Source organism: Camelus dromedarius, chromosome 1 (assembly GCF_036321535.1).
Source record: "Camelus dromedarius isolate mCamDro1 chromosome 1, mCamDro1.pat, whole genome shotgun sequence".
In the NCBI taxonomy this organism is placed as follows: Eukaryota; Metazoa; Chordata; class Mammalia; order Artiodactyla; family Camelidae; genus Camelus; species Camelus dromedarius.
In genome coordinates this window covers 4,080,192-4,097,984 of record NC_087436.1, presented here as the reverse complement: position 1 = coordinate 4,097,984, position 17,793 = coordinate 4,080,192, and positions in this window count along the sequence as shown.

Sequence of the window (17,793 nt, the reverse complement as noted above, 5' to 3'; positions counted from 1 at the left end):
CTAGGCCTCCTACAGCCATCACCAAGGATGTCCACCAGGAAGCGACATTTCCTTCCCCTGCTCCTACTGCAGAGCCAGTCCTGAGCAGTCCTTTTCCAGGTTTTGGCAGGCAGCTCCCAGAAGTGCTCTCGTGGGCCTTGGTCCCTTTTAGCCACCAGCAAAGGGATCAAGGATTATCAGTGAGCCTCCTTCCTCATCCAAGACCTAGGAACCTATCTGACTTCTGAGCAGCCCTTCACTCTTGTCTGCTGTCTGGTACTCTCCGCCCGGCTTCCCGAGTCCCCGGCTTGGGCAGCCTGCACGCTGGGCACAGCCCATCAGAATCTGTTCCCCGGCCAAGAGGCCACGTGTGATCGTGAGCAGGGCTCCAGGCCTCTGGAGCAGCGCGGCTTGGACTGCGTCCTGGTCCTGGGCTCGCTAGCTCCATGTTCTTGGTTGAGTCAGTTAACATCTCTAAGCTACAGTTTCCTCATCAGTAAAATGAAGACATAATCAATATGGAAAAAAAAATCAGAATCTGAGGGGGACTAAATTTCTGGTGATTGAAGATTATTTTAATTTTGAATTACACAGCAAAGGACATCGTACAATTTTTACTACTTCATAATTCTAAAGGACAGCTTCTACTATTAAAACTAATACATGCATGTACACACAAACACATGTGCAGACACACTGGCTCTGCTCCACATACATCCCCACGGGCACACACACATGGAGTCATGTAACACACACACACTCATAACATACACACAACCACACAGGTCCTCAGGCACACACACATACATAACATACAGAACCACATACATCCCCAGGCATGAGCATGCACACACACACACACACACACACACACACACACACACACACACACAGTCATGTACCACACACATCCCCAGGTGCGTGCATGCGTCCACACACGTCTTACACACTTTGGCGTTATTCTAAATCAATTTACAATTGAGGGTCACAGTGTCCATTGCTTTATCCACTCAGAAGATCCTGACTTTGGAGGGTGAAGCAGGAACCCCTCCTCTCTGGAGATGGTCTTTACCACTTACAGTCTCAGTAGAGCCAACATAACTGCTCTGCACCTTTGGAAGTGCAGGGCCGGAGCATACCTGGGAGCTCACATCCTATACATGTAAACATGTTAAGTGTAGTAGGGTCTAAACTCCTGCCTTTACAAATATATATTCATTATAAGGGGGAAGGCCAGGTTCAAATTTAGAATTCCCAGACACAGGGGAGTCCGGCAAAGAAAGTGAGCATGTGGGGAGAGCTGATTCCCAGTCTCTGATCACTAGCCTGATCCTTTTCTTCCCAATGCTGGGTCCATCCCTTGCCACAAGGGGCCTTGGATGTGCACAGGGGGACACTCAGACCTCATGTCCGGGCTCTGCTCATACCCTTCATGCAAACAGCTATGCTTTGGCCTCTCTATGAGTCCTAGGAATCTGAACTCCAGGGAGAGCTGATGCAGGCACTAGAAATGGGTCAGGGGCTGCTGAGACAGGGCATTTGGGGTCCTGGGTTTCTAGAGCACGGGGCGGAGCCAATGACCGTGTCCCCTTGGCCCTGCTGACTCCACCCCATGGAGGGCGTGGCCAGAGTGTCAGGGCCAGAGGGACCCTCTGTAGTGCAGGACCCAGGGCAGAGGGCCCACTTGCCGGGGTCTAAGGGCAGAAGCCCCAAGGAAAGGTCTGAGGAGGCTGTAAGGTATCTTCATTCCCATTAATTAAAAAAAATAAAAGCATACCACAGGCGTGGGTGGAAAGGGTTTTGTTACAAGGGAAGGCACTTGACAAGGTCTGGCCATAGAGGGCTGGTGGGTTTGCCAGATTGATGAGGAACTAAGATGCCGTTAGTCTCCACTGGGTCTAAACACCTCCTGAATTCCTCCAGGTGACACTGAAATGCAGTGAGACACGGAACCCTCTTAAGTTGTTAAAATCTTCATGGTGAGCCATTCAACTCTCTCCTCATTCTTGGCTATGAAAGCATGATAAACACAGGCCAGAAACGCATCAGCCTGTTGGTTGGTTCACTATCCGCCTGGTGCTCCCTCTTGTAGGAGCCTTTATCACATCACCCAGGGCTGACCCGGCTCAGGATTATAGCTGATTTTCCGCAGGTGGCATCACTTGCTGGTGACACGAAGCAGGCACATTAGCCACCTCCAAAACTCTGAGGCTCCTCCTGGGAGGAACCTGCAGACCCCCAGTCTAGCCTCTGCACCACAGTGCTCCTTAGTGCCACTCCCATCTTGTTGCCCTGGCCTCTAGCTCTGACCAGAACCTCGCCGGATTGTCGATAAATGTCACCCATATACCACATCTAAGCTTGGGGTCCAGATGTGACCATGGTTCTTATTTACTTCCCATCGATTGATTGATCTTTGTGTAATCGTGTTGGCAGGAAGGCCATTACCACCCTCTTGAGGCCTCCCCGAGCCGCCTCTGTGTATAACTGTCCTAGCACCCCAGGGGATCGGGTCTGAATCCTGGAACTCAGACAAGATGGCACCTGGAGAGACAGGAATCCACTCCTGCCGTGGCTTCTGCGGAGGCTCGGTGTGGCCATAAAAACGGATCCCACAAGCCCTGACGTCACTTGACTCACTGCAGGGATGCTCCCACACTGCCCCGTTCCCCCCAGAGACAGAGGGCTTTCTGCTTGTTCCCGAAGGCCCCAGCCCTGTGGGGGCACCGGGTCCAGTGGAGCGTCCAGCCTGGTTCCCCGCCAGCCCTTAGGGCTTTGGTGGGGCCTGGAACATCATCTACCCTCCCCTTAGGGGCCCGTTTGTCCTTTCCAGCCAACAGACCTAGGTCATAAGCACTTTAACTCACCTGAGGGTGTTTTCCTCACTTCAGGGGCAGTGAGGACGGGGCTTCTTCACACTCCAAGTGCCCCAGGTCTGGATGCAGACAGTCTGGCTCTCCCCCAAGTCCTGCAGTTCCCGGCCACACCTGCTGCTGGTCACAGTCTGTGCTGTGTTCTCTTCCAGGACAAGGGGTGCACTCTGACCCCCGCCCCGCCCCCACCAGCGGTGGCAGAGGCGGCGGACAGGCAGGTGAGCTGGGGCCTGAGACCGTGCCCGCAGGTCAGTGCCCCAGAGGCCGCTGGTGACTAGAGGGGCCACGGGGCAGAAGGCAGCATGGGATGGGAGGAGGAGGAAGGTTCAGGATAAGGAGATGAAAGGGGGAACGGACAGCACTGTGAGGGCCTCGGCCATGAAAGGGAAGAGAAATCACAGTGACAGCTGGAGCGGTGTCGGCGTTAAAAGCTGTGGGCCTTTTCATTTAATTTTATTAATTACCATTTACTTGATTTGTGGCATATATTTATTTGATTAAAGATTAGGTGCCATGTCATATAACAGGATATAGCATGTTATTATTTATTAAATAATACATAATAGTAGATATACTACCATATTATGTTTTGTTTATTTATTATCAGTATATAATACATATGTAGGTATTTATATACATAATATATAATTCATGCATCTATATAATATATAATACATAACAATGTAGGATTATGATTAATATATTTTATAACAAGATTACATAACAATAATGATGTAATATTACCCATTGTATGTCTTGGTTCATGACACAGTCTCACCTTAGGTGCCTTTGAGAAGTATTTATGTATTAAAATTAATATTATAAGAAACAGTTGTGAACCTATCACCCAGCATCAGAACAGGACTATTGACAGTGACATACTGTGTCCTATCCTGCACTTGGCCTCTTCTCACAGGAAGTAACCAGCATCCTGAATCCTGGATTACCCTTGCCTTGTGTTACTTTCACACATACAACACTTAAGATCAGTTAAAACAAATGAACTGCAGGTACATGCAGCGAAGTGGATGAATCACACACTCTATGTTAAATTGAAACAATAAGCCCTAGAAGGTAGGCAATAGTGTGCTATGCTTTTAACTGTGTATATATATGTCAACTAAACTCACTGAATTAAGAACAACTACAGCTAGAGTCCAGGTGGGAGAGGGACAGATAAAAGGTGAGGTGAGCAGATTTGCTGCAGGTGAGCGAGTTCCTTTCCAGTGACATGTCATTCTCTCTGAAGCAGGAGGCAAGGCCATCTGCTGGGAGTCAGGGAAGAGACAGAGGGAAGGTTAGAGGTGTGCAGAGAGCAGAGAATGTTGACACCACTGAGTGATAAGTGGGGAAATGTGCTCACTAGAGAAATCCTGGAGGATTGCCTGGCAGTGGCAACACGGTGGGCATTGATTTGTAGTCTTAGAAACCTGTGCTGGGAGAGCCTGCTGCCTGCAGGCTCAGAACAAATAGAGCTGGGTGAACCGAGATGGAAGTTGGCCTGGTGAGGAACTGAAAAGGTCAAGGCTCAAGGGGGTTTTGTTTGTCATAAAGAGAGTGCTGACTGTGGATGCAGAGCTGGAAGGTGGGGAAGTGGAAGTAAGAGGAACGTGGACAGGCAGGAAAGCAGAGGAGTCAGTGCATGATGCCTTAGTGAGGGTGAATGAGGGCCAAGGAGGCTGGTGGAGAAGCAGCTGGATGGCTAGAGGTGGGCACTTAAAGGAGAGAGGCTGGACCTGGGGTGGAGACACGCCCGGGTATGAGCCCGGGGGTAGGGTGAATGGGGGGTGGCTGGCTCAGGCAGACAGGGAAGAAGACCCTAAAATGAACATACTGGGTGGTGGAGGGAGAATCAACTTTGACGTCTTAATGGTAGGAGGCGAGGCAATACAGAGCTGGTGGTCCAGGTGCTCCTGACTGTGGCAGATGAGCAGGGAGGCCAGGGTGGCAGGCACTGCTAGGAATGGATCTGGGTTTTCCAGGTGCTCCCAAGAGAGGAGGAGCAATCATCTGAAGGTGGAAAGTGAGCACAAGGAGGCCAACCCAGGCTCCTGATCAAACGGGGGGTGTGAAGGTGCAAAGCGTCAACTCCAGTGATGGTGGCCCAGGAAGCAGGGACCACGGGTGAAGTGAGGGGACACTCAGAGAAGAGAGGGAGAAGAGTATTCTGGGTGTAGGGGGAAGAGAGGCCCCAGGACAAAGGAGCACAGGGGCACAGTGATGAGGATGGACTGGCTCTATGGTGACACTGCAGGGATGGCTGGATCTTTGTCCTGAGGGCTTAATTTGGGGGAGGGGGGCTGCTGGCCTCACGAGGACCCCCCTCTCAGCAGCCTGGACAGACGCTCCCGTTCCTGAGAGCTGTGTGGCCAACACTGTTCTCGGAAGGGCTCTGCCTCCATCTTCTATCAGACTTCCCTGCCCAGCCCCCGACCGCCAGCGAGGGAGCCTGGGCCTCGCAGCTGCTTCCCGTGGAGGGACACAGGCTCCTTGGAGAAGCAGGCTGATCTTACTTTTCTCCATAACCCAGGTCCTAGCAAAGAGCCAGGGTGGCCCATTCAGAGTCTCAGATACTTACTAAATTAACTTAAAGCAATACTATAGCAGAGCTGGAGGAAGTGACCACTGAGCTCACAGAATTCACTGCCCACACCCCCATTCTACAGATGAGGAAACAGAGACCAAGCGGTGAAACAGCCTTGGCCAAGGTCATGCTGCTCCTTAATGCTGGCCTGTGTCGGGCATGCCAAGTGATGAGCTGCAGTGAAGGGCCTGAGAGGGGGCTCTGGGGCCAGACAGCTTGGGTTCAAGTCCCAGCTCTGCATTTACTAGCTGTGTGATTAATGACTGTCCTTCCTGTAAAGTGTCACCTCATTGGGTTGTCGTGAACACAGAGTTCCTGGAACAGCAGGACAGAGTTCTGTAAGGGTTTGCTATTGCTTTGGTTACTATTATTATCACCAAGTGAACCCTGAAATGAAGAACAAAGACAGCAAGAATTTTTATTTTAAAGGATTTTAAAATCCGATGATGAATGTTTGATTTAGTCTATTCAAGTCTGCATTTGACCCTTATTAACAACTACACAATGGATGACTTTTGAGGAAATGTTGCTTCATGTCTTTAATTCTCTCTAACGACACAGGCTATTCAACAGGAAGCAGCTTTTTTTCCAGGAAGAGGGACAAAAAGTTAACAATATCTCGGTACCTCTCGGTCCCCAGTGAATTGGTTGTGACCAGTCAACCCAACTCTGGGGAACTGCCTGCTCCTCCTGGGCTTGCTGCACTGCCCCGCGGCCTCCAGGGGGCGCTGTACGCCCACACGAATCCAGTCTCTTGGTTCATATCTTTGCTTCAGATCCCTCAAGGACTGCCCATGCCCCAGGGCCCCATCTGCCCCGCCAGCCTCGCCTGCTGGACTCCAGGACACCATCCTGGGTCTCAACCATCCTCTCTTCCTATGCCCGCCCCACTACTCTTCACTTTGTCCTTCAAATGTGGGCTCCTGTGGCTCTCCACCCAGCAGGGGTCTCCCCGTCCTCCACCTCGGGTAACTGCATCGTCCTGCACGGTGCGTAGCGAACCCATGTGGAGTCAGGAAGAATACAGAACAACAGGTGCTCAGAGGGGCTGCCTTTCCCACTGCAGGGGCCCTGGAGAGCTTTCTCCCGGCTGGTTATTCAGAGGCGCTGAAGCTGTAGAATCTCGATCTCACCAATTTAAGGGGCATCATCACTAATTACAAAAGCAATCATTTTTTCAGTAGCAAAAGGACAAAAGACTTTGTGCCCCACACCTCCAACTTTCTTCCTCCACCTTCAGAGGTGATTCTCACTCTCTGGGCAAGGGTAGAAAGCAACACACAGAATATTACTTTTCAATGTTTTCCTTCCCACTCTGAAGATTGCTTTCCCAGAACCGATGAAGACAAGGATGGTTTGGCTTCCCTGGACTGAGGATCCAGAGACGAAGGGGAGGAGGGGGGTGGGGAGATAATTCAGCATTATTGAACCAAACAGAGACATTAAAAGGTTCTACTCTAAACAGAAAGGAAGCAGGATGCTATACAAACGGGAAACCATAGTTGGAAATGCAATAACGAGTTACAAGACAATAAACATGAAGATGGAAAAAAGAAAAAGTACATCAAAATACAAAAAGGTGGTAATGGGAGATGGTAGCATGAAAAGATAGATTTTTTTCTCTTTCTTTCTTTTTTTTTCTCATTATTCTTAGGATGTGTTGGAGCCTACGTGATTATCAGTCTAAAGGAAATAGATATAGTAATGGGTTGATATACTTGAAAAAAAAGGTAACCACAAATCGAAAGCATACAATAGAGTCACAAAAAAACAAAAAAAAAACAAAAAAAAAACAAAAAAAAAAAACAAACTCAAAATGGCTTAAAGACTTAAACATTAGACAAGACGCTATAAACCTCTCAGAAGAAAACATAGGCAAAATATTATTTGATACATATCTCAGCAATGATTTCCTAGGGCAATCCACCCAAGCAAGAGAAATAAAATACAAAATAAACAAATGGGACCTAATTACACTTATCAGCTTTTTCACAGCAACAGAAACCATAAGCAAAACAAAACGACAACGTATGGAATGGGAGAAAATTTTTGCAAAAGATGAGACTGAACATGGCTTAAATTCTAGACTATACAAATAGTTCATACAACTTAATAAGAAAAAAAAAAAAACAACCCAATCCAAAAATGGGCAGAACAACTAAACAAGCAATTCTCCAATGAAGATATACAAATGGCCAATAGGAATATGAAAAAAAGGTTCAATATTGCTAATTATCAGAGAAATGCAAATCATATCTACAATAAGTTATCATCTCACACTAGTCAGAATGGCCACCATTCAAACATCCACAAACCACAAATGCTGGAGAGGCTGTGGAGAAAAGGGAACCCTCCTACATTGTTGGTGGGAATGTAGTTTGGTGCAGCCACTGTGGAAAACAGCATGGAGAGTCCTCAAAAGACTAAAAAAAGACTTATCATTTGATCCAGCAATCCCATTCCTGGGCATATATCCAGAGGGAACCTTAATTCCTAAAGATACCTGCACCCCAATGTTCACAGCAGCATTGTTTACAATGGCCAAGACATAGAAGCAAACTAAATACCCACTGACAGATGACTGGATAAAGATGTAGTATTTAGATATAGAAGAATATTACTCAGTCATAACAAAGAAGGAAATAATGCCATTTACATCAACATGGATGGACCTGGAGATTATCACACTAAAGTGAAATAACTCAGACAGAGAAAGACAAGTATCATATGATATCACTTGTATGTGGAATTTTTAAAAATGATACAAATGAACTTATTTACAAAACAAAAACACACTCACAGACTTAGAAATCTAACTTAGGAGTTTGTGATTAACAATTACAAACTACTATATGTAAAATAGATAAACAACAAAGATTCACTGCAGAACACAGGGGAAAATATTCAGTATCTTGCAACCTATAATGGAAAAGAACCTGAAAAAGAATAGACTATGTATATGTACAACTGAATCACTATGCTGTATACCTGAAACTAACAAAACAGCTGTATATCTGAAACTAACAAAACATTGTAAATCAACCACATTTCAATTAAAAAAAAAAGATAAGCTCTAAATACCTTTATTCAAAGAAAATCTTCAACTCTTACCTCTTACGGAAAGTAAACTGGGAAGCTTGAGCAGGACCAAATTATACTGAATGAGAGGTTACATACCTTCTCCAGCACGTGGCCCATGCTACACACACATCGTGTTTTCCTTCAGGTAAGAATGGCCCTTACTGCCCAGGGAGCGAGTCCTCCTGGGACAAGGCCTGTGTGGCAGTGGCCTTCTTGTCACCGCTCCATCTCACCAGGAGGCCAGGATTTTCAGAGGGGAGGGAACACAGATCTCATACACTTCAGATCTATTTCCTGAGAAAAACTATGGAAAGAGCTAATTCACCTGCAGTGCGGGAAACATGAGCAGGACCCCTTAGCAGACCGACAAGCCCGAAGCAAGACGGCCCGATGTTCACATTGGAACCAGAACAACAACCATCTGGCCCCAGTTAAACGATCACCATCTCACCTGCAATGAACTGTTCGTACTCAGTGTCAGGGATGTTTCTGTTGAGACTTGAGAGATCAAAAAAGTCAGACCAGGGAATCCGGACCTGGTGGATGTCCAGGCTCTGCCAATGGTAGAGGCGGCCCCAAGGGGGTATCACCAGCACTGACTCCTCCATTTTCAGCAGGGTCTTCAGGAGGAAGGCGATGTGGACACAGACGCTCCTACGGAGGCTGAAGCCCTCTGAAGGGTTGACGTCACACAGAAGGTACCTGGCAGGGAGCGAAGGAGAGCGGGTCTTCAGGGCCAGGCCTCTGCACAGGAATCCCGGCTTAGATAGAACAGATACAATGGGAACCCCTGCACAGCACAGGGCCTAGACTCAAGACACGTTCACCAGCTTCTGGTTTGCATAGTGGAGGCACTGCCCACCCGTCTCCATGTGGCCAATTACTTCGAGTCCGGGAGCACATGCAGAAGACATCTTGGCATCTGTCTAACAATGCTAAGCACCTGACTAGTACCTGAGCACCCGTTCTCCAGGGGCTCTCAAGCTTCTTGGCCTACAGACCCCTGTACACTCTTAATTACTGAGGACTCCAAAAGGCTGCTGTTTATGTGGGTTAAATCTATCAATAGTTCCTGTGTTAGAACTTAAATAAGAACTTTAAAAAATGCTTATGAGTTCACTTAAAAATAATAGCAACCTACTACATGTTACCATTAATACTCTTAAGCAAAAAATAAGTATATTTTTCTAAACAAAAATCATTAATGAGAAGAATAGCAGTGATTTTAATTTCTGCAAATCTCTTTTGGACTGGTGAGAGCTGAATTCTATCTGCCTCTACATTCCCTGTTTTGTGATATCACAGACCAGGTTTTCCCTGGAAATCCCCACAGGAAACTCGGGAGTGCAAGAGTGTTCAAAAGGCAGGTGACATACCGGCGTTTCTACGAAAATAGTCTTGCATCTCAGGGGCCTCAGACACACTTTGATAACTGCTGCCCTATCCTAGGCGAGACTCTCCTACACAAGAGCCAGGCAAGGGTCCTGGCTTTTTTAATGAGTTACCGCAGCCACACTCCTCCCTTCTCTGTGTTAATGTTTCCCACAACCTCCATTACCGCAGATGAGGATGTAATCCTCAACTGGGGCCTCTAATCCCAGAAGACTGCCAACTTTGAGAGGGAAGGCCCATCTACCATCCCTACACCCCGCACAGTCTATTTTGAGTCAAGCCCTAGATAACTGCTAATCGGCACTGACACTTATCTTATTCCTGAGGTTTACCGAAGGAGCCAACATCTGGATGGAACTGAAATTTCCCTGCAGATAAACAAGGCTGATAAACCACCCCATTCCAACATCTGATTCTGGGGCTCTTCAAAACCCGAATAAGGCCCCGCTTCATAAAAGACAGGTCCTCCGCCTGCCCATCCCGGGGGTTCTGGGAGGCCGCGGCCATGCAGGGCTACCCGGACTCGCGGTCCCAGCCCCAGCGCCCGAGGGGGAGGAAAGCCGGAGGCTGTGCCCCAGCCCTGTCCCCCCTGCCCCAACCCGCTCCCCGGCACCACAGCCCCTCCCCGGCAGCCACACCAACCCGGGTCCCACCCCGGTCCACGTCCACTGGCCCCGCCAACGGCGCGGACGTACATTTACCGTCTGTGGGACATTGCCCCAGACAGGATGTCGGCCGCCGACTGACCAGGCCAGAACTAGTCGCCGGGCCGAGCAAGCAGCCAGCCCCAGCAGCAAGCACCGCCATGGTCCCGGGCAGCTGCACACTTCCGGAGCCCGCTGCCCGCCCCAGAAGCGCACGCCGGCCCGTGTGGAGCGCGGCGCCTTTAGCCATGGCAACGCCGCGGGGCCCTCCCCTAGCGCTTGCGTCTGCGTCCTCCCGAGGCTAGACGTGCGAGGGCAGAATTTGCGGAGCCAATGGGAGCCAGGGCGCGGCCACAATGGGGGCTGGGGGGAGGCTTATGTGGCAGCTGGGCGGGGCCGGGGAGGGCGGGGCCTAGCGGACGTCCTCACTTGCAGGTGGCGCTGGCCAGAGGCTGGGGCGGTGCTGCCACCAGTGGGCAGGGCGGCGGGGCAGGGGCAGCGGGGCAGCGGGGCGGGGGCACCCTCAGCTGTCTGTGTGCAGGGCCCAACCTGGGCTCCGCGGCCTCCGCTTGCACCGGACGTGGACCAAGGCTGCCGGTGGGCAAGATAGAGGACTGAGCCCAGGCACGCACGGCTGGCCAGGTAGGGCACCTGAAGTGCAGATCCGCCAGGCCCGCTGCTGGCCTTGAATTTGCGCTACTGGGCAGTTTCCAAGAAGACAGTGTCTGTCCCAAGAGGGGAGGTAGGGCAAGGGTGCCATATGCCAGGCTGGGTGCTGTCTCACAGGAGAGCCATGGTGAGAGGGCGCAGAGCGGCCCCTGTGTTGGTGGGGCTAGGAATTTGGGGTATGGGGTGGGGATGGTGTGTGCCATGCTCTGTGGTCTCCCCAAGAACTCTCACCCCCAAGCAAGGGACCCTGCCCCCTCCACCCTTCACTGCACCCCATGCCTTCCCCAGCACCACCCCCCCCCGCCCACAGAATGTACCATGACCTCTCCCCACACCGGGCACTGTCCCTGTTACAGATACTGAGCTCCTGGTGGTTCCAGCCCGAGGGTGGGGGCTGTATCTGACCAGTTAGGATGCCTGGAACCTTTGTATGAAACCTCAGACCATAATGCAGACGTGCACAGGGGCCCCTCAAACAGGATTCCCTGCATGGCCCTCCCCACCACGCACCCACAGCACAGCTGCCACACAGGGACAAGCCTGCCGGAGGACCGTTGGTCCCTCTCCTCCTGTCCCCGATCAAGAGTGCACCGCCCACACTGCTGGGTATTTAGGGGCCTTAGAAGAGCAGCTGGTATTTTCATGGGCAAATATTTGCTCTTTAGGGAAGATTTGAGTGCAAAGGGATGTAGGGTATGCTTTTTCTGTTGCCCTGGAACTGGTGACTAGGATGCAAACTTAAGTCAAAGCAGTTTTTAGAGAGAGCCACAAAATATCTAACCCAAAGATCACTGTTCCCCAACAAAAGCAACACCACCTGGCGGGTGGGGGCCTGGACCCTCTTTCTGGAGGTTGGGGTTTGCACCCTCCAGCTGGGACAGAGCCCGAAACAGCTCTGAACACTCTCCAACAGGCTTTCCCAGCACAAAATGCCTTTATTTTGAATCTGGGTGAAGGAACCAGCTGAGACATCTGAGTAAATCTTCCTGGGTGTAACCATGCTGTTTATGCTGAATGAAAGAGCGGCTCTCCACATGCTAACTTCTTAAAACTGAATGTGTGTTGAAGCCTTCATGCATGTAGCATGTTGGGAACAGCGTTTCATGGTGAGGGGAACTATATAACTTACATGTGTATGGGGAAGCCCTCACTCCAACCGGCTTTTCCTGCGCACACTGCATTTATTTCGAAATTGGCTGTTGCTGAGAAATCTTGGTAAGCGTTCCTAGGTGTGACCATGCCCATTATGCTGGATGAAAGAGCGGCTCTCCACTTGTTCACATCTCAGAAATGAATGTGTGTTGAAGCCGTCATTCATGTAGCGTGTTGGGAACACAGAGTTTCGTGGTGAGAAGAACTATGTAAATTACATGTCTAGGATGAAGCAATTGCTCGAAATGGGTATTCCAGCGCATACTGCCTTTATTTCGAAACTGGCTTCTCAGAAGACCTGTGGTCTCCACTGCAGGTCTGTCTCCAAGCCCTGGGCCAGCATGGTGACTCTGCTCCCCCTGTCTATTCTGGGAGGTCTAGGTGTCCTCCATGGCCCTTCCACCATTCTTTCCTTTGGAAACACCCCGCAGATGAAATGGGCCTGAGAACAGGAGAGCTGGATGCCAGCAGCCACTGCCCAGTTTGTGGCTCCTGGGAGGGGCATCTCCTCTCCGTGGGCTATGATCTCCCCTCCCCTCTCCCCCACCCCCACCCCTCTCTTCCTGCATTTCCCGATTGATCCCTGGATAATGGTCCATACCAGGAATGACCTGGGAGAGGTTTTATGAGTCTTTAAGGGAAAAAAAAAAAAAGGAAACCTTTAAACAAATTACTGAAAGTAACTTCCAGCTTTCCCGGGAAAGCCCTCTTTCCAATGTTTAAGGCTAGTTGACAAGGTGTCAAATTGCCTAACCACTCACATCTGAGCAAGTGCTACCTCTCTCTCCAGCTCCCCGCAGCATCCACCTCTGGCAACTTGGCCACAAGAGGGCAAGAAAGCTCTTTCCCCATGCCAGCGCCAGCGTGTCTTTGGAGGCAGTGGAGGCTGAGAGAAAGGGCCCCGCCCTGAAGTTTGGGGGGGCCTCCAGCCACAGCCAGAGGAGCGGGGGTTTTTAGAGTGCCCCAGCAGGGAAACCAGGCAAGGCTGCCTGGCCCAAGTCTTCCCTGCCCAGAGAGCCCCATGAACTGCTTTGGGCCCCACTCCCCATTTGGGCCCCCTGCAAAAAGGTACCACGGGATCCACACCTGAGAAGGCAGAAGGACGGCCCTTTGGCCTGGGGTCCCAGCAGGTGTGTCCTGTGAGACCTGTGGCCACATATCTTCCTTGTCTCTTCAGGTCACTGAAGGGTCTGTGCTGGGCACCTTGGTGCTCAGGAACATGAGAACAACTCTAAACTCAGAAGACAGACAGAGAGACTCTGCCTGGAAGCAAGGATTCCAGGGAGACGCCTTGCCCAGAACTGGGGGACTGTGTGCTGAGTAGACCCCTGGGAGGCAATGTGGGGCTGTGGGGTCCTCTTCAGAGAAGGGAGCAGGTGTGCTTTCCGGGGATGGGGCCCTGCTTTGTCCAGTCATGTCCTTGTGTAAGACTCATTTACAAACACCTCCCAGTCCACCTAGGGGTGGCCTCAGGGTTGGGGGTAGAGGAGGAGAGTGAAGGGTGCAGACTTAGGGCCCCCTGACCCACCCAGGGAGCCAAGGGTCAGTGGGAACATCGTGGGAGTCTAGTGCAGGGGTGGAGGACGAGCACTAAGAACATGCCAAGTCATGCAATAAAGTGACCCGTGTTCAAGAGACTCAGGTGGCTGTACACCAAAGGAGGGAGATAGAAATTTAGACCCAAGCTCTGAGAACCTTGAGAGGGGCTGGAGGGTCCCAGGAGCCCTGAGGAACAGCTCTTCTAGGGGCACAGATATCCCAATACACACATTTCTCATGGATGCTTTTTGGGGTGCAGAGTGAGTTACCAGGATCCTGAACTTAGTATGGAATCCCACCCCCTTGTTCACCACGATTACTGGCAATAAATTGCTGTCATTTGTCCCTGGACATGCACAGGGGAGGTGACTGCTGTGGGGCTCACTGCAGGACTAGAATCTTCTGATGTGGGCTCTGTGACCACAGAAACCCAGGGGGATTTCTTAACGGGAGCACCTGGAGACCATGCCTGCAAGGACCACCCTCATGGGATGGCCAATGAGCCCGTGGTACCCAGGTCACCAAGTGACGAATTTGTGCCTGGGGTAACCTGGGGGCAAGTAGGTTTCTGTGGTCAGCACGTGGGCCCAGCACTGCAGGATGGTCTGCACAAAGAGGGGCCTGCCCTCCTGATGATGGCTTCTAACACCTGCAGGGAAATTGCTCCCTGGGCTCCTGGAGGTCCATATTGAGAGTGTCCTGCCAGCCATGTGGGATCACCTTCCCCTGATGCAGAGGCAGACCTCTCCCCCTTGAGGCCCAGGGGACACCTGGCTCAGGTCCCAACTGTGTGCCCTGGACACGCAGAGCCCCAGAGCTCTGGCACAGGCTGGGGTGTGGTCATGTCGGGGCAGGGAAGGCCCAGGGAAGGGGCTCATTCAAGGGCAGGGGCCACTCTGCAGGGATGCTGGACCTGACAGCAATGCGGTGCTTTGGAACTCCCCTGGGCTGGGTTTCTAACCAGTGGGATGGAAGGGCCTCTCCTTCCTCGGGTGCAGTTGGGGGAACTAGATCCTTCATGAATGTCAGCCCTGAAAATGGAGGCTGCGTTACATCCATTCCTGGAAAGAAAAATCAGGTCCCTCCAGCCCAGGTGACTCAGAAATTCATTCAGCAATGTTCGGGGCCCCCAGTTTAGGCTTTGAATTAGAGCTGAGTGGCTCAGGAGGCCAGATCCCTGTCCGTAGCTCCAGGAGTAGGCTTTCTGCTGGGGGCAGGATCCTCACAAACACCTGTGTCTTTGTGGGACACTCCCCTCTGACCAGCTGGGAGGCAGGGTGCAGTTGTGGGAAATCGTGTTTCCATGAGCAGAGGGCCACCAAGTGGTGGGGGCACAGGAGACTGTGAGAATGAGTCCCGCAAAATTTCTGGAATCAAAAAACTGGCAAATGTGAAAAAGTGCATAATTTGTTTTATTGAACAGGCTGCTTATGTAAGTTTGGAGGGCCAGGTTCAAGGACTCTGCATCCATCCAGGACAATAGCATCAAGAGAAGAACAGACAGAGCAGGAGGAAATCTGGGGTTTCCCCCAGGAATGAGGTGGAACAGGGATTTCTGCAGATTTGCAAGGAGTCCCCTACCACTGAGCATGGGGTTACAACCCCACGTGGCCACCGTCGTGTTTGGCTTGGGCTCTGGGTCTGGCCTGCTCATGTATTCTTCCAGAATATTCTTCCAGCTGAGTTCCAGAAACTCAGAGGGTGGACTTAGAGGGGCTGCGTTTGGAACCTAGTGAGGAGGTGGAGGGTCCTTTATATTGAGTCCCTTCATCCTAATCACCGTAGCTGAAGCCCAACACCCCCCAGGCACCCAGGGTGGCTGTGGAGGGAGAGAAAGCCTGGCAGGCGACCTAGGAGTCCCACTGCTCTGTCCCTCCTTTGTCTTCATTCCCTTTCACCCCAGAAGGTGTGATTGTCTCGTGTCATGGTGGCCACCGTAGTGTCCCTCCCAGCAATCTCTCTTCTCCATCAGGTGGGGTTCCCACCCCCGCTCAGCCTTCTCTCTGCATGGATGCTGAAGGACCAGGCCCACCTGAATTTCTGAGCTTGAGCAGTAAGGTGGAAACAAAGAAACCAATGGAAACAAAGAAGCAAGTGATTGTGGCAAAACTCCCCACCACAGAGAAGCTGCCCTGAGTGGAAGGGAGGGTTTGGGCATGCCCATTTGTTTCCTGTCTCCCAGTGCTCTTAGCTTTCTTATTGCAGACCTGCATGGTTACAAAAAATGATCTGCAAAACTGAAAATATTTACTCTCTCGCTTTTACAGAAAAGGCTGGCCAGCCTCTGGTCCGGTACCAGGCAAGTGATTGGAGTCCCTTTCCAGTTTGGAAACATCTGGGCAGGCCCAGGTTTGCAAAAGTCTTTAAGAGTAGTTAAGGAGTTTTGCTTCTAAAATTCTTTACGGCTGTATATACTTCTGAGATGCGGTTGTGCTGTGTAATTCTGAGCCAGGATTTTCTCAAACTGTTTCTCACTTCTTATACCAGACATTCCTAAATTCCAAGGGGAACTGCATATTAAGGAAGCCATGGAATTTAGGAAAAGGATACAGATCTCATTTCCTTTTAAGCATCAATATACCTCCATCATGGCAGTATTGGTTATGAGTTATTGATAGGAGAATTGAATAGTAACCAGATTAATAGAAAATAGGGGATTTTAGGTACACAGGTTCATCTTTTCAACATTTCTTGTAATATTTGCAGTTTAAGATGACCATTCCTGAGAAACAGGTAGCCTCTTAGAATGAAATAGCATTTCCTCTGAACCATACTTAATTTTTATTTCGTAGACAGCAGGAAGGGTAATCACACATCACACATTTGGGGACGTCAAAGAGAAAATGTAACTTTCTGGGCACGCACTCCCCCGTCTCCCCCTGCTCTTTTCACTGTCCCATTCTCCCTGGAAGGCTCTTTCTTATCTTCTTCTCATGGCTCCAGTAACTCTTTCTTCCTCCTCGTCCCTCAGCTGGTAAGGTTACTTTTCTACTTTGAACAAGCAAACAAGCCAACAGAAGAGAAATTTCACAAGCAACTCCCGGCACATCCACTCACCTACTGTTGTCTGTGACCTCACTCTCGGTGCCCCACCTCTTATTACAGGTGACATCGAAAGCCAATTCCTCGAAAAGTCCCCAGGGCCCCATCCCTCCCATCTTCTCTGGGTTGTCACTCCCAAAACCATCCTCTCTTTCACTACCTCATCTATTTTGTTCTCCTGCTAGTTGGCTCCAATCAGTATATAAACGTCCATCTTCTTAAAAGAAACAAACAGCACTCCTTGACCCTAATTCACCCCCACCAATTGCCACCCTGTGTCTTTGAAGCAAATCTTTAAGGAGTTGTTTAAACGCACTGTCTGCATCTTCTCTTGAGCCATCCCCTTTTACACCCACTCTGGCTCTTCCCCTGATCCCTCGCTCTATGGAAACTGCCCTGTCAAGGCCATCAGTGACCCCACGTTGCTAAATATAGCGGTCAATTTTCAGTCCTCATCATACATAGCCCCTCGGCAGCATTTGACCCAGCTCTTCCATCCCTCCTCCCCCGTGTTCCTGCTTCACTCAAACTCCAGCCCATGACTCTGTCTGCTTTCTGCTTTTGGTCTACTGGCTGGTCCTTTGCCAATGTCTCCTCTTTTTCCCAAACATATACTGTGGGTGTGCCCCAGGGTTGGCTCCTGGGCCTCTCATCTCTCTCTCTGCTATTCCTTTGGTGGAAGCAACCCAGCCTTGGAAATTGGCATGCCATCAATTTCTCAATTTCTCCAAAACTCCCTGACTTGCCCTTTCCATCTGGACCTTTATCCCTGAGACTCACATTCTTTTTCTTTCATTTATCTTGCTTTCACATTCATACATATGTTCTACTATGTAAT